This window comes from Chionomys nivalis, chromosome 22 (assembly GCF_950005125.1).
Source record: "Chionomys nivalis chromosome 22, mChiNiv1.1, whole genome shotgun sequence".
Taxonomy (NCBI): Eukaryota; Metazoa; Chordata; class Mammalia; order Rodentia; family Cricetidae; genus Chionomys; species Chionomys nivalis.
The window spans coordinates 33,034,093-33,054,031 of record NC_080107.1 but is presented as its reverse complement, the minus strand read 5'-3'; the positions used below and the strand labels follow the sequence as shown (position 1 = coordinate 33,054,031).

At 42.1% G+C, this 19,939-nt stretch overlaps 1 protein-coding gene across 7 annotated transcripts in view; it reads right to left on the bottom strand.

Annotated features, from left to right (window-relative positions):
• Window positions 1-18,910: 18,910 nt before the first annotated feature.
• Zeb2 (zinc finger E-box binding homeobox 2) overlaps window positions 18,911-19,939 on the bottom strand; it is a 136,316-nt gene continuing 135,287 nt past the window's right edge. For 6 of the 7 annotated variants that reach the window (XM_057755551.1, XM_057755547.1, XM_057755550.1 and 3 more), the window contains one exon: window positions 18,912-19,939. This exon is cut by the window's right edge and continues 4,406 nt beyond it. The gene's annotated coding sequence lies outside the window, so the exon portion shown is untranslated. The other variant, XM_057755553.1, reaches the window with a different exon arrangement.

Below are 19,939 nucleotides of genomic sequence, written 5' to 3'. Positions count from 1 at the left end.
GGTCTTACTATGTAGACCAGGCTGACCTTAAACTCACAGAGATCCAGCTGCCTCTGCCTCTAGCGCTGGAAATAAAGGTGTGCACCACCACTGCCCAGCTTTTTTCTTTTTTCTCTTCTCTTCTTCTCCTTCCTTTAAGATTTTATTTTATTTTCACCTGTGTGTGTATGTCTGTGTGTCTCTGTGTGTATATGAACATGTGAGTGCATTGGAGCCAATGGGACAGGAGTTGCAAGCATTGTAAACCACCTGATGTGGGTGCTGGGAATGGGACTCAGGTCCTCGGAAGGAGCAGGAAGCACTCTTTACCTGCTGAGTGATCGCTCTACCTCACGCACACGGTCTTTACCTGGTAGAACGTGCTGCTTTTCAATGTTTCATGTTGTTGTATCTTGAAGAGAATTTTGGACTTGATTTATCTGATTTGGAGCTGATGAAGAGTCAGTTTTGTCTAGCTAATCTTTGAACACCAAAGAATAAAGTATACCACATTTCTACAAGGGAAAAGCCATTTGGAGTGCTGTATAGAGTATAGCCATTTTGAAGCACTCTACACACATTAATTGCTGACCACAGTCAAGAATATCACACAGATTTCAGGAATCTTATTTATTACATTGTACCAAAGACAGAAATATAGCACAGAATTGACTTTCCAACTCCTAACCTGAAAGGAAGCCAGGTAGAACAAACTATCTTTTCCTCATGGGCTTCAAGCTAAGGCATCTGTCACATGTGACCCTCTGTTCCAACTTTGGTAATAGACTGTGGGAGAGTGTGGTAATAGCAAGGGAGTCAATCCCCTTTGCTTAATGTTTCTTATTTCACTCACTTTCTTGCTTTTTTGTTTGTTTGTTTGTTTTATAGTGTTTCTTTTTCTTTCTTTCTCTCTTTGTTCCACTTTTAGCTCAAGTTTCTGGGCATATAAAAATAAAATGTAAAATGTGATAGGCACATGATTTACAGAGGTAGATTCCAGTTTCCTTTTAAGGCCAAAACTATGGATATTGCTTTTGTTTTATTGTTTCTTATCTGTCCAACTGGGCTGTGAGTTTCCTTTTGGACAGGGTCCAGGTCTCATTTATCTTTGTAGCCTCCTTCCCTTCTCTCTATGATTCTTATCTAACGAAGAGATTGGGTGGTATGGCTGTAGACAATGATGCTTATCCTAGTACTATTGGGAGCCTTCAGTAGGGCCTCACTTACCTATTTAAGTTGGGGAGATGAAGGTATTGAATTCCTTTTTTTGTCTCTTCTGTACCCAAGAAAATAGCCTCAGTGGGTGCCTGCATTGTTTAGAACTTTTATTGCCATCTAAATGAGTATGAAATGTTTAGTTGGAAATTGGCAAAGGCCTTTGTGTCGTTCGGGGTACTTTGGCAACAAGTAACAGAATAAGAACCTAAAAGTGTCTTCGTAAGTCAAGTTGTAGGAGAAGATGAGGACCTTGGAAAGGTAGTATCAAAGTTGGTGTGGCACATAAGTGATGTCATTCAGGACACAGGCTCTTTGTATTCTTTGTTCTTTCTTCCTGTCTGGTTTATGGCTGCCAGATGGGTGCTTCATGTCCATATGTCTTGCCTTCCCAGAACTTATTTCAAAGGTAGAAACAAAAGAGGCTTGGAAGGATTTCTTTACATGCCTCCCCTCCCCTTCTTTTACTAGTGAGGAAATGCCTTCCCCAGGGCCTTCGGTGTATACTCCCTTTCTTCGTGTCCACTCAGAAGGGCCCCATGCCCACCCCTCGACCACTGGCATTTTATGAACAAGACTGCCATGCTCTGTGGCTGGCTTAGAGAAGTCATGGTGTACTCACTTGGTAAAGTGTTCCTGCTTTTCTAAACCATCTCTGCCTGGTGCGTTGCTGCTTTCTACGTGAGCGCTGTCAGGATTCTGTAAGGATGAAGTGAGGAATCGCTGTTGGGCGGAAACGGCCTCTTCTGCTACTCTCCAAGGTGAAATCATTTGTCATAAATAGTATCTTTCAGAGATATGAACCCGTTAGCTTGAGAAGTACTTAGATCCCACATACCTCATGCCATCAACCTACTTGTAAGTAGATTTAGAATTTACAAATAGAGATAAGAATCAGTCAGGAAGAAAACTGCTCTATTTTGCACATAAATTAAAAGCTACCTCTAGACCCCAAGCTCTGTTGCTTTGATCATAAAACCCATGATCCTTTTTCTATGCTTTTGGGACCCTCTTTTCAGTTTTGGGCTATTTTTACTCTTAATAGAATCCACAATAAGTTCTATAGCCCTCCTGATCAGAGGAAAAACAAACATCAACAAACAAAACATGTTCCAGATGTTACAACCCGCTCAGGTGTAGAGAATTTTAAAGCTACATCAATAGTTTTTTAATTAGCATGGCAAAGCATTCGGTGGAGTTCTGTCCACAATGGCTATAGGAGTAAGGTATCCTTTGCCAGAATGAGTTAGTTGGACACTAATGTTTGACAGTACTCTTCTAAGTTTATTAATGAGAGGAACAAATCCTTATGGTCTCTCACGTGCCTTCTAATATAAAGAAAAGCCTTAGGTGACAGTGGATACCAGGGTATGTTTTTGAACAAGCTTCCTGTCCAGGAAACCTATGCAACATACATGTTCTGACTGAGAAAGGGTTAAGACCTATTGATTTTCACAAATGCATTTCTGTCCCCATGCTTTGCAAAAGGTCTCTTCTCAGATTGTTTTGTCATTTTGCAAGTGAAGTATCATAGAGTTTAATACCTCTTTCTTGGAATGAGCCAACCTGGAAAGAAGTTATACCCTAAGCACCATAGACAAATGGGCAATTGCTCCTGTGGGGGTTCATTCTCCACATGGCAGCCCAGTTTCTACTGAAAATTCACCCTTTGCTCCATCCATGTGATTTAAATATAATAGACCTTACTCCCAAAGTTAGGATGGGAACCAAGAGGAGTTAACATTCCTTGGTGAGTTTTATTCTTATTTTTTTAAACTTAGATGGCGTAGGAGGTCCTTTTGTCTATGTGTTGCTTTTATTGGTTAATGAATAAAGAAACTGCTTTGGACCTATAATAGGGCAGAACTTAGGTAGGTGGAGAAAACTAAATGGCATGCTGGAAGAAAGGACACAGAGTCATAGAGATGCCACGGAGCTGCCAGAGTCAGGCATGCCAAAACTTTGACGGTAAGCCATTGCCACGTGGCGATATACAGATTAATGGAGATGGGTTCAATTAAGATGTAAGAGTTAGCCAATAAAAAGTTAGAGCTAATGGGCCAAGCAATGATTTAATTAATACAGTTTCTGTGTGATTATTTCAGATCTAAGCTAGCGGGGTGGCCTGGAACCAACAAGCCCTCTCCTACAACACTTAGACTTCTGATAACTTTAACCAAATGAAATCATAACAGAGCAATTTTATTTCTATGGCATTAAAACCATTCATTTGTTCAGTGAAAACAATTTTAAAATATTGATTCACTTTTCCTCAAAACATTGATTCTCTGATACTTGTAATAACACCATTTATCTTACCCAATTCTAAGATAATACATAGTATTTACATATTCATCTGTAGAAGAATTTTTTTAAAAGTAAGGTTTTTAATTTAAGAAATTGTTTAAGCTGCTTACTTGATCGACTCCTATAGTGTCATGGATATAGGTTCTTGATCTGAGTCACTTTTTAAAATTGAAAGCACAATCTTAGGTGAGTGGCAGATATTACAACATCCCAGGATTACTAGTAGATTTCTCAGACAAAGCCCAGTTTTCTCAAAAGTTTTGTCAACAGCAACCCTGCTTCATTCTAGGTGAAAATTTCAGATGCAAAGCAACTCTGGAAGTGTAGTTGATTCATATTGGACCACATCAAAGAAATGGAAAACAAAAGAGAAGATGAACAGGCCACTGGCAGAGTTAAGAAGAGTACGTGGTGCTTTGTCATGAGGGACCTTGTGAGAAGCATGAGGATACGGTTTCCTGGGTAACACCACTTCCACTGGTGTCCATTATCTAGACATCCTTAGAGTTCACATGCCATGAGTCAGCAGTCTGAATCATTGCCAAAGCTATTGACCCTTGATGGGTCCCACCTAGTAACTCCAAGAAGATTAAGCTAGAACAAACCAAGTTGCATAATGCCTCTGTTCTTGAAATTAAATATAAGCATTTTTAAGGAGGTGAATTAAAAATTTAAAATTAAACGTTGATTTGGTGGAGTTTTTTTTTTCATAGATCATAATATTCAGCCCTGTGGATTCATAATGCTTAATAATTACCCAGTAGAGTCTTAATCCAATTGATTATTTTTTAAACCACGGAAGGCACAAATATCCATAAACATGATGCCATTGGAATTGTTAGTGGGTTTGTTTCTTTGCTCCCCATTTCTGACAATAGACCTGTGAAATGCATTCCTGGGGGAGTGTGATTAAGAATGAGGAAAAGCCCTGATCACAAAGTTGGGACCAGGCTCTTAGAAGAGAATTCTTACCCTCCAAACTTCAAGAGAGGTGACTTGTTTATTGGAAATAGTTGTGCTAGAATTAGAAGCGGAAATAGGGGAATGATAATGGAACAGCTTAAGCAGGAAAGGGCGGTAACACGCGTATCACTCCACACCACGCAAATCTGCTGCCAGTTTAGATACAGAGCTGCGGTTCCTTTGGTCAAGTGATTCTATTTTCTATTAGAAAGGCTAACTTTGAAGCACCATTTTCAGAAAGAGAAGCTGGAACAACAGCTTCGCTGAGATGATTATATATCCTCGAAATTCTCTCATGCTGTTTGCAGTTAGGATGTCCTTATGAGCCATTCATTTCCACATGGCTTCTGGGAAATAAGACTCAGACTTAGCTGTTTACTAATGGTCCAGCTTACACATCTGGAAGCCACTAGAAGGTGTTGTTTTAGGTTAGAGGTCAAAGTTGAAAGTAAAACTATGAATAGTCTATAAATCCGGCACTTGTTTGTGGCTGTGGTTACATTCCAACCATGTTTACCTGCATCACTTACAGTGTTTCCTTCTTCTTTTCTCTGATAATCCACAAAATACATTGCAATTTAATAGGAATTCTTGATAAGCAGTTTTGAGAGATAGCTTATTAATGCTAAGGAAAGAGGATACATTTGATGTATCATAATGTGACCTCATATTCATTGTTTGGTTTAAATATAGACATCTGGAGGAGTTAATCATTAAAAGCTTAGAGGAAACCATGAGCTTCTGTCATCTTACCATATTCTGTCATGTTACCGTGACATTTCTCTCCCTGCAACTTGACACACTTATCTTCATTCTTCTGCACCATGTTTGAATGGCCCGTCTATTCTTGAGGCTGCACTGTGATGTCTCCTAAGCAGAGGTCTCACAGAACAGCACAGAATTCCATGTTCTCAGCTCCTTTTTAATAATTGGCTTTCATACGCACAATCACACATTAGCCCTCCCCTCCATCAAGTTAAGTTGTTTAGCACTACAACTGGCATTTACTAGCAAACAGGAAGTATGTGTTTACAAATGGTCTTTTAAAAAGTTTGTCTGGAAATGTAGTCTGTCTCCTGAGAGTCACAGGTTTCAAGGCATGACACCATGCTGGAGAGATGGAAAGTATCTAAAAGACTGGTCTGAATTAACAGAGAAATATTTCATTTTAATTAGTAGCAAAGTGGTATCTAGTATTATCCATCTATCTATCATCTTCCTTTTAGCTACTTATCAGTAACATCTGTTTGTTTTAATTTCTGTGTTTTTGTTTCTTTGTTTTTTTGTTTTTTTAAGAGAGGGTTTCTCTGTGTAGCCCTGGCTGTCCTGGAACTCACTCTGTAGATCAGGCTAGCCTCGAACTTAGAGATTTACCCATCTCTGTCTCCTAAGAGCTGGGATTAAAGGCATGCAAAATCACTGCACGGCACACATCTTTTAATTTTTATAATAGGAATGATCTTACAGGCTGCCCTCTCTATATATTTTTCAAGTCAAGTTTTATGGAAATTCTTGCTTCCATAGACTATTATAGTGCTGGTTTCACAGAGACTAGGATTACTAGAATTGAAAACAAAACAACAACAATAAAAAGAAGAAAAGTCATGGTTGAATAATCTGAATAAAACTAATTTGAGAAGCAAGAAGTATCAAACAGATTCATTAGAATTAAAAATAAAGATGGGCTAGGGAAATTGCTCCATGGGCAGAGGTACTTGCTTCTGTGCTACCAAGTCTGATGACCTAAATTGGATCCTCTGACCTGTGCTGGTTGGGTTTTGTCAGCTTGACACAAACCTAGATGTATTTAAGAAGAGGAAACCACTACGGAGAAGATGCCTCTATAAGATTGGGCTGTAGGCAAACCCGTGGGGCATTTTCTGAATTAATGATTGATGTGGAAGGGCCCATCCCATTGTGGTTGGTATTACCCCTGGCCAGGGGAAGCTGTGTATAAGAAAGCAAGCTGAGCAAACCATAAAGAGCAAGCCAATAAGCAATGCTCCTCCATGGCTTCACTTTAGTGCCTGTCTCCAGGTTCCTGCCTTGAGTTCCTGCCTTTACTTCCCTCCTGACGGACTGTTACCCATTCTTCTCCAAGTTGCTTTTGCTTGTGATGTTTTATTGTATCTATAGAACACCCAACTAAGTTAGAGTCATAGGGCATTGTGTGGAATTTTGTTTGTATTCTGACAAATAAAGCTTGCCTGGATATCAGAGGCAGAGCTAGCCACTTGTTAACCATAGAAGCCAGGCAGTGGTGGCACAGACCTTTAATCCCATCACTTGGGAGGAAGCAGGAAGATCAAGAGTTCAAGGCCACCACAGACTACTGGAGATTCAACCAGTCTAAAAGAGAAACAGAACCGTGTGGTGTGTGCTGGTGGCTCACGCCTTTGATCCCAAAACTTGGGATCTCACACCTTTAATCTCAGCACTAGGGAGGTGGGGACAGGATCACAAGGCCCATTCAGTCTGAGGAATCGTAGAGACAGGATCTCCCCCATTCAGTCTGAGATCTCGTAGAGGTAGGAAGTAGCTGTGGCTGCTGCTCCGCTTCTCTGACCTTTAGCTTGCACCCTCAGTATCTGACTCTGAGGGTTTTTATTGATAAAACTAAATAGATTCACTCTTCAATAGGATTCATGGAAAGAACCAATTCCTTTGAACTCTCCTCTGATCTTCATATGGTGTATACACACACACACACACACACACACACACACACACAGACACAGACACTATAATAACAGATCCAATTAGCTAACAGAAATCTATAGTCACCCTAACACCCTTTCCTGTTGTTGGCATCATCAGCTCCAACGTCCAGCAGCTCGTCCCTTTGAAGTGCACGAACGTCCCCATCTGGACCAACTGATGGGACAGGGCAAATTGGCCTGTGATTTAAAAGTCTCTCCTTGAAATGGGCAAAAAAGGTTAACTTGAAGATTGAAACAGTGAGATAAACCCCTGGCCAAGCTTATCCTTGAACTACTTCTTATCAACCTATCCCTTATTCAGAGTAGTGAAAGTCCTGGCTATCTAGAACCCAGGCAGAACACTGGCCTTGTTTTTAGGCCTTGGACAATCACCAGGCATTTCTTTCTCTGAGCAATCCAAGGTTAATGCTCACCAGGAAACAAAGGGTTCCTTTGAGGATGAATCTTGAGACTGTGCTGGACACCCCCAAAACCCCCACCCCCGGTGCCCCAAATTATATGCTGGAACATGTCTAAGTACCAACATAAAAAGGACTTGTCAAAGGGGAAGTTCCCTTAAGCCCAAGCGCTCAGAAAGGACAGTTAAATAAATGACGGTCAGTAAATTTGCTCCACTATTGGACCCAATGCACTGACCATGCACATGGACACTGGTTTATTTGGCTCTCACATTCACCCTGTCATACAGTTTCGATATCGTTATTGTTTTAAACAGAAGTAAACTGGGATGTAGGGATTTAACTTGGCCAAGGTCCCACAGCTAGGGAGGAACAAGGCTGAGACTCAAACCTGGACCTTTTCATGAGAAAATCCAGGTTCTCGCTCCAGGATGTAGAGCTTCTTCTTATGTAAAGCAGAGAAAATGGTCTTTCCAGGATCTGCCAGGTCCCATACATTCTTTGGGAGAGGGTCCAAGAACACTGTGCAGATGTAGACCTGAGTTCTCAGTTTAAAAGTTCGGGGTTTTGCTGTAATTAGTTCAAGGGGCCCAAGAAACAAAACCCTCAAAACCTCAAACTTAGACAGCAGTTTTATAAAGAAATCAGAAAAGACGTCCAGGGAAAGCCTGCGGAGCTACAGACTCAGCCCCATGCAATGGAAAGTTAAACTCTCAGTGTTGACCCTGAGTGACAGCAAAGCTCACTATCAGCCAAGCCCAAGGCCTGTGTGATCTGTAGGCTTCACGCTCTGGGACAACATAGGCTGATAACATTTGCCAAGTCCTGTCACGAGAAAAAAAGTCGCAATGGTGCCTGTGAGTTAAGAAATTCAGTTTACTTGTATGTCATAGTTTACCAAGGATTCCTGTTGGCAAAATGGCTATTGTGTCTATCTCTGACCTTCTACTTGTATTTCTGAGCTTCAGTTAATTATTGCCCACTGCCTAAAGCAGGGTAGTATCTGCTGCTTCTTTAGTTCCATAAATATTTCATATACAAAGAAGATGGGGGTGTTGGTGGTAGACTATATGTTAGCACAAGTAAAGCCTTGTCTTGGGTTCAATGCTCAGCATCAAAACCAAAGGGGGAGAAAAAAGCATTTCAGAAGCAAACACAGCAGGTCTTCTCTGTACCTCCTTACCGAAAGTTCTGCAGTATCTGTGGAGGGGTCCTTATAAAAAGCCACTGGGGATGTTTGGAGGAAGTAGTTTCATTTCCTGGGAAGGGACAGCAGGGCAACATGCCCACGAGCTCTGGGGTACATGCATATGGTCTTCATTTTTTTTTTTTTTATTCTTTTTTAATTAAAATTTCCAACTGCTCCCCGTTTCCCATTTCCCTCCCCTCCTCCCACACATTGCCCCCTCCCCCCACTCCCCTCCCCCTATCCCCACTCCTCTTCTCCTCCCCCCAGTCCATTCCCCCTCCCTCTCGATACTGAAGAGCAGTCCAAATTCCCTGCCCTACAGGAAGACCAAGGTCCTCCCACTTCCATCCAGGCCCAGTGGTCTTCATTTTTATTAAAAAAAAAAACAAAAAACAAAAAACCAGCAATAGAAAACTACCCTTTCTCGGGCCTCCCACTGTCCTTCCTAGCAGGATATATTAGTCATGTCAGACACAAATTTACCTCTGTCCTACACAAACCTCTCTCTTATCTTGTGATGGTTACTGTAAATTACTGACATCAGCAAAGCCTTGTCAGGAAACTGAGGTAATCGAAAAGTCTCCAGCAGTTGGAGAACATACATCCAGGATGATTGCAGGTTTTTCTTCCTCCTTTAGCCGGGTCCACACTTCTCTGAGTCATGGCTGAAGTGGCTTAAAGGCTGTGCTCCGAGCTCATGTTTGGAAAGGGCTTGTTTCTTTGTTTCCTTTTAAGTTACTTCACTCAGGCTGTGGTGTTTGGCCTCACAACCTTTGCAGTTTAATCAGGATATCAGCAAAGGGGATTGCTGCTGCTCTACATAGCTGGCTGCTCTGTGGGAAATGAAGTTCTGCCATGTGGGTCAGACTGCCTGGGTAGCACCACCGTAAATGGCTTTCAAACATCTTCAGGGAGACTCCGTTATGAGTTTCTGGCTTGTTCTGGGACCTTCCACACTTCTAAGTCATTCACTTTCTTTTTTTTTTTTATTTTTATTTTACTTTTTATTTATTTATTAAAGATTTCTGCCTTCTCCCCACCACCACCTCCCATTTCCCTCCCCCTCCCCCATCAAGTCCCCCTCCCTCATCATCCCTAAGAGTAATCCGGGTTCCCTGCCCTGTGGGAAGTCCAAGGACCACCCACCTCCATCCAGGTCTAGTAAGGTGAGCATCCAAACTGTCTAGGCTCCCTTTCTATACTGTTGCCTATCTTGTCACCAAATCGTCCTACTTGGATTTATAGAAGTACATATAGAAGTACTAGCTGTCACTGACAGCATCTCTAGAGGATGCTCCTATTCTCCTGGTTCTTCCTGAGTTTCAGACTCGGGGCTGGCTCTGGAGGGAGCCTGTTCCCAGCGGGTTCCAGGATCACACTGTTCTTCTTTTCTTTTTCTTTTTTTCTTTTTTTTTTTCTTTTTGGTTTTTCGAGACAGGGTTTCTCTGTAGCTTTGGTGCCTGTCCCGGAACTAGCTCTTGTAGACCAGGTTGGCCTCGAACTCCAGAGATCTGCCTGCCTCTGCCTCCCAAGTGCTGGGATTAAAGGCATGCGCCACCACCGCCCGGCTTTGGATCACACTGTTCTTGTGAAGCCAGCTGCCGGGTCCGTGCACTGATTTAGCTGCCCTAGGCTCTCCACAGAAGCCCAGAGGCAGGCCTTCCTAGAACTAGGCTTTTCGAGGAGGATATTTCATGGTGACTCCTAAACTGGAAGAAAAAAGAAAATAGAGGGAAGTGTGCACAGGCAGATGCAGTCGAAGGGGTGGGTGGGGAAAGAAAAGGAAGGGGTGGGGCCGGGAAGCGTCAGCTCGTGAAAGCTAATGAAAATGTTGTCTATGTTGGGTGCTTTAGGGAACCATGGAACAGCTTCAAGTCGGACTTTGGTGCGATCAAATCTGTACTAGTCAATTCAGTGACTGCTTGCGCATTTATTTTTTCATTCGTATATTTAAAAAAAATACACGAATTTGTACATTTAAAAAATTAGCTTCAGTGAGTGTGTGTGTGTGTATAGGCACCACTTTCAGGAGGAGCCGGTTCCTGCTTTCTACCCTGTGAAGGCAGGAGCGCTCTTGTCTTGTGCCACCATCGCCACCACTCCCGCCACTCACACATATAGATACACCACTCAGACACTCGCTGAGTCCTACCCTGGAGTATGGCCAATACAATATAATACAATATACCAGGTATTACACCATGGAAGAAACCGACTTTCCTTCTTCACGAGCAATAGAAACCCCACCAAGCTGGAGAGTCATGCCCTCTTGTTTTTTTAATTGTCTAGATTCCACATATGAGAGAAGATGTGATATTCACCCTTCTGGGTCTGGCTTATTTTACTTAACATGAGAATTGCCAGTCCTACACATTTTTCTGCAAATGACATAATTTTATTCTTCTTTATGTCTAATAATACTCTGTGTGTGTGTGTGTGTGTGATTTTTTTTTACTATCTCTTTGAGATGGTAACTCACAGAAGTAGATACACAGGATCAGTATTTTATTCTAAAGGAGTTTACAGGCTTTGAAGGGTTAGAAGGAAAAGATGGAAACAAAAACAAAAAGAACTGAAAATCAATTTGGGGCCAATGTAGAAATACAGACTGAGCACTGGGCAGAGATCTGGAAGTCCAGGTGAGGAGCAGGTGGAGGGATTGTATGAGCAAGGGGGCGGGGTCAAGATCTTGATGGGGAAACCCACAGAGACAGATGATGTGAACTTGTGGGAGCTCACCAACTCTGGACAGATAGCTAGGGGGGCAGCTTAGGGTCCACATAGGCTCTCTGCATCTGGGTGACAGATGTGTAGGTTGGTCTTTTGTGGGGTCCTGGCAGTGGGACTAGGGTCTGTTCCTGATGCATGAGCTGGCTCTTTGGAACCTATTCCCTACGGTAGGATGCTTTGTTCAGTCTTGATGCAAGGAGGAACTTGGTCCTGCCTCAGGTTGATGTGCCGTGCTTTGTTGATTCCTGTGGGAGGCTTTACCCCATCTAAGTGGAGCCAGAGAAGGAGTGGATGGGAGGAGCATGGGGAAGGTGGGAGGACGAAGTGGGAGGAGAGGAGGGAGGGGAAATTGTGGTTGGTATGTAAAATAAATAAAAAAAAGATTGAAAAAAAAAGAAGAACTGTGGAATGCTTTAGCAAGTGATAAACCACAGGTATAGGAAGGATGTGGTATTTACAGAGAGGGAGGGGTGGGGACACAGCTCTCCCACTTGGGACATACGAAGCCTGAGCTGTTTTGAGATCCTCGGGTGGCGGTTCTCAGTGTTCCTACGGGCAGGAAGGCCTGTGCCTGAGAAGTCTCATTTGGTTGACACATTTTCGGCCTGTGGTGTACAAGCAGGATCAAGATGTAGATGCTGAAAGAATGACTGAAGCCCAGTGATGGGAATGAGGAGTGTAGAGATCCCCAGGGGGCTCTGGGAAATGCTACCATTTAAGGGTTGAGTGAAAAAGCAAATCTTGGTCAGTGTGTAGGAGGGAAACCAAGAAGAATGTGGTTAGAGATTTAAAAGAGCCCTTTTAAGGAGGAAGTCATCAAGGGGATTAAAAGCTGTCTGTTCTATGTGTAAAGATGGTCTATGATTTTCAGAACAAATTAAATACATTAGGTGGGACTGTTATTGCCAGAAACATGTAATACCGCGCTAATGGCATATAAAAAATACCACAGCGCGTAGACCGAAAGCACATTAAACCTGGCTCTCAAGATGATATATTATCCTAGAGGAAGAAAATGTAAAGGGTGGCCTCCGCCTCTCTGTGAAGAGGACGTAGGGCTGAGTTTGTTTTTCTAGCCACGAGATGACAAGTTCAGAGAGCCGAGCTCTCTCTTTCACACCTACACCTTTTGTAGGTTGTTCACGGGTGGGTTGGCAGGGGCCAGCTGGAGCAATGGGGCAGAACCGAGCTCAGGGACCCTTTGGGAACTCCTCGCAGTACCTGGTCTCACTGGCTATGGCTACGAGAAGAGTTGACTCACTCACATCTTGCCTCGCCCACGGAACGCCCCGGAGTCTTCCCAAATCACGGTGACCTAAGTTGATTGTAGCAATTATTAGCCAATTTCATAGGAGACATGGAGTTGGAGAAGGTTCAGTTCATACCAGAGTGATGAGTCTGAACAGAGAGCGTAGCTTCCTCCTTTCTAAGACTGCACTCTAGCTGGGGAAGAATTAAAAAAAAAAAAACAAAAAACAAACAGGATTTGAATCCTGCACCACCACTACCACACACACATACACACACAGAGAGAGAGAGAGAGAGAGAGAGGGAGAGAGAGAGAGAGAGTTTTTAAATCTTTAATTAAGATTAGAAAGTGCTGCTGTTTTCCTTTGACATTTCTACCTGAAGTGAGGCCTTGGTTCCCACACAGCACTGCTTCCTTTGTTTTCTGGTGCTCCCATTATCTGGCTCTGCCCTCTGACACGGTTTCCCAATGCATGTTTTCCTTTCTCGTTTCCCTCTCACACTGACACGAGCCACAAACCTGTAACTAGAATATCTGACTCACTCGGCGCTCCTCCTGCTAATGGACACCATGTGGGACAGGAGTCAGGAAAACTGCTCGTTACAGGAGACCAGCCAGTAAGGCCTGCACTTCGGTGTCCTTTGCAGCACAAACTTAATTATCCTAATTTTAAAAACCTACCTGATAAGGAAAAGGTATTTTTGGGGGAAAGTAGGCAGTTAGTCTTTACCCTTATGGCTGCACCTCGAAACCAGAAAGGGCATTCCTAGTGCTTGTTTGTTTTTTGTAAGGTCCAGTCCCCTGGAGAATGCTTAAGTTGTACATTCCTAGTGCGAATGCTCGGGCCTTATCATATCTTGTTTTAGGGGTGCAATAGATTTGGAGACCTCTAGTAACAAAGGACTATAAACTAGTTTGTTGAATATGACTCAGACATGATCTTTTGGAGTTCTGGAGGCTAAGAGCCCAAATTTTAGGTATCAATTCTTTCTGGGAACTTAAAGGAGAATGTGTTTGTTTCTGCTTCCCTGCTTCTGTGGACAGCCGGCAATCACAGGCATTCCTCGGTTTGCAGACTCACCCCTACGGTTTCTGCCTCTGTCTTCTCAAGGCTCTCCTCGTGTGTGCCTGTCATACTGCATTAGTGTACAATAATCTCAGTTTAACTTGATTACACCTGCAAAGACCTTGTTTGCTACTAAGGTTGGAGTTAACAGGTGTCAACAGTAAGTCCTTTAACAGAGCTTCTGGGAGGACACACAGTGCCAACCAGAGATTAGGATCAGGTGCTTTTTTTTCTCCCCAGTCTCTTCTCCCTCTTTGACTGGCTTTCATTCACGAATGCTTCTGTCTACTATTCCTTCCGGCTTATGAATCCCTCTTTCCCAGAGGCAGCATGTACCTCTGCCCGTCCTTTAGAGCTCAACTCTCAGCTACAGCAAAGATAAGTTAGTCAAAGAAAAGGCAACAAGTCAAATATCCTTCCCTGGTACATGCCTTTAAGCAAACACAAACTCAATCCTGAGATGGCACATTAACCTAAACACACCAGTGAAACTTTTGCAATGGGCAAGACTACCTTTTCAGTAGACATATTTTCCTTAGACACTCCAGCTGCGGGTATCCTCTCCCTCAGAGCCTTTCTGTGCCTCTCTTTAGGAAAAGCAGACAACTCGATCTGTCTTTGCATTGGTGCATTTATTCACCCTGGTTCTCAGTGTGCCAAGGGAGACCCGTTCTTCATAAGGACGTCCATCGGACCGCAAGGGTTTTGCTTCTGAAAATGTCATCCTGGAGTAAAAGCATGTGGACTCTAAGCCCATTTTAAGCTGTGGGTAATTGTCAAAGAATGAGCATGGAGACAGAGGGCATTCGGTTGCTAGGAAAATAGAATAAAATAAACATCATCTCCCTGCCCAGTTGCTTATTTTTTTTCACTTTGGGGTGGGCTGCACTTGCCAATCTGTCCCTCCGGTCTCAGTGGTGGCAGGCTCCCAGCCAGGCCTGTCTCTCAGGTGTGGGTTGTAAGTTCCCAGCTTCTCAAGGATTCGTTGTAGGGATCTCCCTCCGTGCTTGTAAAGAGCAAAAGACAGAGATAATAGTTCACTGGCATCAATAACCTGCCTCCTCCCACCAGCCGATCGCGGGAATAATAGACTCGGCGATGCCCTCCTCCACTCCCTCCCTCGACTCTGCCGCTGTCAGAGTCTCTTCCCTTCCCCACAACTGGGAACTCGAGGGAGCAGATTGTTTTGGCTGGAATTAGTCGGGCGCAGATGGTACCACCTGCTGCATGTTCCTTACTTCTTATTGGCTTCTCTCTCGGCTCTGTGAGTTTTTGTGTTTTTTTTTAGAAGTTCAGAGGAAGGGGAAATGGCTGAGGCCCTTGCTCATGCCTGATTCTAGCCCAGTTGTTTTGAGCAGACTAACAACCATGGGGATCTGGCTGGAAAAAACGCCACCGCCGACTGGGGAAGGGGCTTCCACCAGCGCCCCACGTGCCGTATCTCATGCTTCCGTTTCCAAAATACAAGCTTGCTTTTGGCCAAATGATTTCTGCTTTCCAGTCTGACAGATCTGCCTGTGATGAGGTACAAGGCAGGTGCGAACGTCTGAGAAAGGAGGTTTTCCTGCACTCCAAAACACAAATTTCACGTTCCTGTCCATTTGTCAGGAAGAAATAGTGGTGACCAGGCTGCAAAATTCATTACAGGCAATTCCCCCATTCAATCATCCAGTCCCCAGGCTATGGAACTCAAGAGGTTAATAATTTCCTCACCTACACAATTAAGACATTGGACAAGGGTACCTAAGAAGTTCATCAAAAGCCTTCCTCTTGCTTTATCTCTGCCCCTCTCCTGTACTCTCTAAAGAAGAATTCCTTTCTAGTACACAAAGCCAAATTCATTTGTGCCTCCTGAAGTTCTATCTCCCTTCCTATGACTCACTTCTTATCTTTCACGCTTGACTCCCCAAGAGGCTTTTCCTGACACCCCAATTTCTAGCTGTGTTTGCCTTTCCCCACTGTCTTCTTCCTAGTTCACTATTTCCTTGCTTGCTTTTACTTTTCAACTAAGCCGTCCTATCCGTCCACTGGGAGTCTGTAGAACTCCCTGATAGAACGTACATCCTTGAAGAGGGGATAGTGTCTGTTTATTTACCACCTGATTCTAGAACATAAAGTGGTTGCTTGGCTCAGCGTTCACTCAATTGCTTTTAAAAGCAATTAAAAGCAATAAGATTCTCTGCGTAAGGCTGAGAGACTCAATCTCCGATTCTGGTTTCCCTGCAGCTATAGGACCATCTGGGGGGTTATTTCCACTAAGCCTCAGCCTTGGAAGGTCTAAAGCTCGGGATGGGGAGTGTCCACGATGTCTGTTACTTTACCCTTCCTTCGTGTATTTCCATCACTTCTGCTATTCCTGACTTGTTCATCTCCAAGCACTTAGGTTACTTTGAGTGTACCTGAAGCCCTGTTTTCTCCTCTGACCAATGCATGAAGGGTTCAGAGCAGTCGCACCCATGGGAGACTGGAGCTGCAGATTTGGTAAAGGGCATTCAGAACTGCTGAAGGAGAGACTCCATGTCAAAAGCCTTAGAAAAAGGAAGTCAGTAAAGTTACTAACTTTTGAAGAGCATTTCTCAAAATCGAGAGGATTTCTGGCTGTCAGTCAGAGGAGACCCGAGGTGGTAAGAAGTGACTAGGCACAGATGCCGCGAGAGCTTAGAGTCACACGGGCTTCTGACATAGATTGTTTACATTTCACTCTAGCATGGAAAAGTTCTTATAGACCAGAACGAACTCCTCGCAGGAACTAACCCATGTCTTCTGCTGTTTCCCGGGCCATTTGAAAAGAGCGTTTTACTGTGGTGTTTTAGAGAACGTACGGAACATTGCTTCAGAGGACCAGGGTTTTGGCAGTCTGTGATTGGATACTTTCCAGATTATTATGGGGTGGAAACCAAACACTTGGGTGTTTTCAAGCACTTGCAGGCCTCAGTTTCTCTATCTATAACATAAGGGTGGTAGATTAATTTGCTTTTATTTTTCCAAATGTTACAGACATAAAGTTTTATTCATAGTAAAAATTTTTTTTTATCAATTTTCATGTCGATGTAAAGTGTGCCTTAATTTACTTCCTGCCATCAAGGCATGTACAATATAAGCTGTAATCAATGAAAAGCCCCGTGAAAGGGTTTTGTACAAGTCACGAGTCTAATTTTCATTTTCAGAATTCAGGTTGTACACATGAAGCAGTTCTTGTGGCTAGACACTCCGCTTGCTGGAAAGTGATATTGACTATTCTATCAGCGTTTATTTCAAAGTAGATAAATGGTCCCTTTTCATGGAATTGTCTTTGACATTGTAAATGCACTTTCTGTTGAGGAAAGGACAGGTAAACTCTTAGAAGTCAGGCTGATTTTGTAGGCATACTCATTTTAGGAATGTCTTTTAAACAAATTGGGCAGGGTGCCTTGTACTTGTGTTTTTCCCTTTTGCTTAGCTCCGTCTTTAACCAGAATTCTGTGCACTCATCCTTTCTAAGCATGTTCAGGAATGAGGTGGTAGACCTCCACAGAATGTTTCAGACTGCAGGAAGTGGTTGAGGGTCACTCAGTAGTTGGTGTTCTCCCTTTGTGTCCACAAGGATCTTGGGCTGCCCTGTAGTCTGGGGAAATGTTTCTGTTGGAAGAGATATTGTTCAGAAGACTTGAGAGAACCATGGTCTAGGTTGCTGTGGTCGCTAAATGTACTGCCTGACTTCCTCTGAGCTCAGTTTTTGGGTCTCCTTATTAAATTTATATTTTTTTATTCATCTTTATTTTCAAGTAATTTAAAGGCTGTGTTTCTCTTTCGCTAAACAAAACCGGACAGGAGTGTGCTGTAATTATTTGCCCTATAATGAAACCATTTTAAGAAAGGATGAAAGTGATTCTTTATTGCTTAAGGAAAAGCCATACTTTGTAAGTCTTAGTTTTCTAAGTGATGGTGAAAAGTTGATTTAATATTTTTTTCTATTTAATTGTTGGCATACTTTCGAAACTGCCTCAATAATTTTTCTTAAGCTCTCTTAAGAACTTTGTACTTTTCAACTATCAACATTTTAAATGTTTTCAATTTAGGCAAAATAAAAACTAGAAAGTGTCTCATAAGCCCTATGTATAGTCCATCTCTTGAGGATTGTTTTCTTTAATATACAATCTATTCAAGTGTATACACATAAGCTTAGCACAGCTACACACTCATGTACACACTCACACATACTCACACACGGGCTCATACTCACTCACACATACACATACTCACACAGTCTCTCTCTCTCTCTCTCTCTCTCTCTCTCTCTCTCACACACACACACACACACACACACACACACACGCACACTTCCTTTCGAGTGTTCTGAAAATGGTCAGATCACAAGGCAGCAATCTTTCCCTGAATGCTTCCTTATGTGAAGTTAATTCTTTCTTAGTTTTGTCCTTGCCAATTTTAAATTTCTTGCCAGAAAAAAAGTCTATTTTTAACATTTTGGGGGTCTTATCCTTCCTTTCAAACCTAGCAGGCACATTCTGTAGAATGAAAGAAAGCTGATAGGGTGCACTTACAAGTCAGGATCCTCGGGATTTGCAATTTCTGGGGAATCAAAGCTATGAATGAGGAAGGCCAATTAGAAATACTTAAAGGATCATTTGTCACCACTTTAATCTTCATGTATTTTTAAATCATCATTTTCTTTGACTAAAATTATTGGAATCTTTGTCATATTCTTCTCAGGGCCAAATGGAAATGATGATGTTCATTTTCCATGCTCTGTATTTTGGAGTATTTTAATATGTCACACTAGATTATAGGTGGTAGGTGGTGACTGTTTTAATAGAGGAATTTTAGCTTATGGCATATTCAGCATCATGTCGTCTCAATGTCATGTCTCTGACTAATGTTGCACTTCATATACAAATGAAGACTGAGGGATTTATACTGTTACTTAAGAGCATTTGTTTAATTCAGAGATTAATATATCATCTTCAACCTTGAAAGAGAGGTCCTCTGAAACTTTAACCCAAAAAATTGGACACGGCCTACTAGCCCAAAAAGAACATGTCGCCAAGTCTCTCCATGTTTATTTAAATATTTTGCTCTAAAGGAAGCAATCATTCCTTTATACTTCTTTAAATTTAGTATTGACATTTTTATTTTGGGAAAGGAGGTCTTTTTTTTTTTAACATGGATACAGGAAAAGAAAACTCTCCAATAAAAATATTGTCTAAAAAGTTTGTTTTGTTTGCATGATTTACTAAATATGTACAATTTCAATTCACAGCGAAGGTAACAAAGATTTAAACAGCCAACATCACAAATGTCTCAAGTTCTAAAAAAAAAAAAGTTCACTGTGCACAGTTTGACAATTGAATTGAATAAAAACCAAAGCTAAGCCTTCAGTATGAATCTTTTTCATGATGGGCACGAGCCATGTGTTTTCTTGGTCTTGGTTTCACGATGCATATTCAGTGACTAAAAGCCCCTTCCCATTTTTAGTATATTAGGTTATGTCGGTATACTGAAGAGAGGCATTAGCAGCCTCTTGGTTCACCAATACAGTCTGTGATGTGTTCACATATATAATGTAATATTTATTAATATATAAAATGATCACAAGTTATCTGTGACTTTTTAATGTTTTAAGATGTAGGAATGTTTTTCTATATGTATAAAGTTTTAAATTTATAGTTATGTAAGTAAGCCACAATAATTTACCAGTGTCCCTTTGATGTAAGGTTATCTGGAAAGAACTATTCTGCTTTTGAAATACAGAGAGTCTCATCCCTGTCTGCTTCAGATTTGTAAAGTTTGCTATTATATGGATACAAATACTGCAGTCACTCTGATGTAATGAGTAAGTGAGTGATAAAAGTCCTCGTCACTAGAAACAAATGCCGCTGAATACAGAATCATTGTATCTCAGTTAAGAAGGGCGCCACAGCTTTCGCTACCTTATAACATCTACAAGAACAATGTTTTCACATATATTTTCCCCAGGTAAATTCTTTGGTGTTTCCCCCTCTTTTAGTATTAGTGCTGTGAGTGATGAACATGCAATGTGAGATTCAGATAATTGCATCGAGCATGTTGATTTGAATAATTGCCCCACTGCACATCAAATAAAACTGCTGAGGGTCTTTGTTTGAA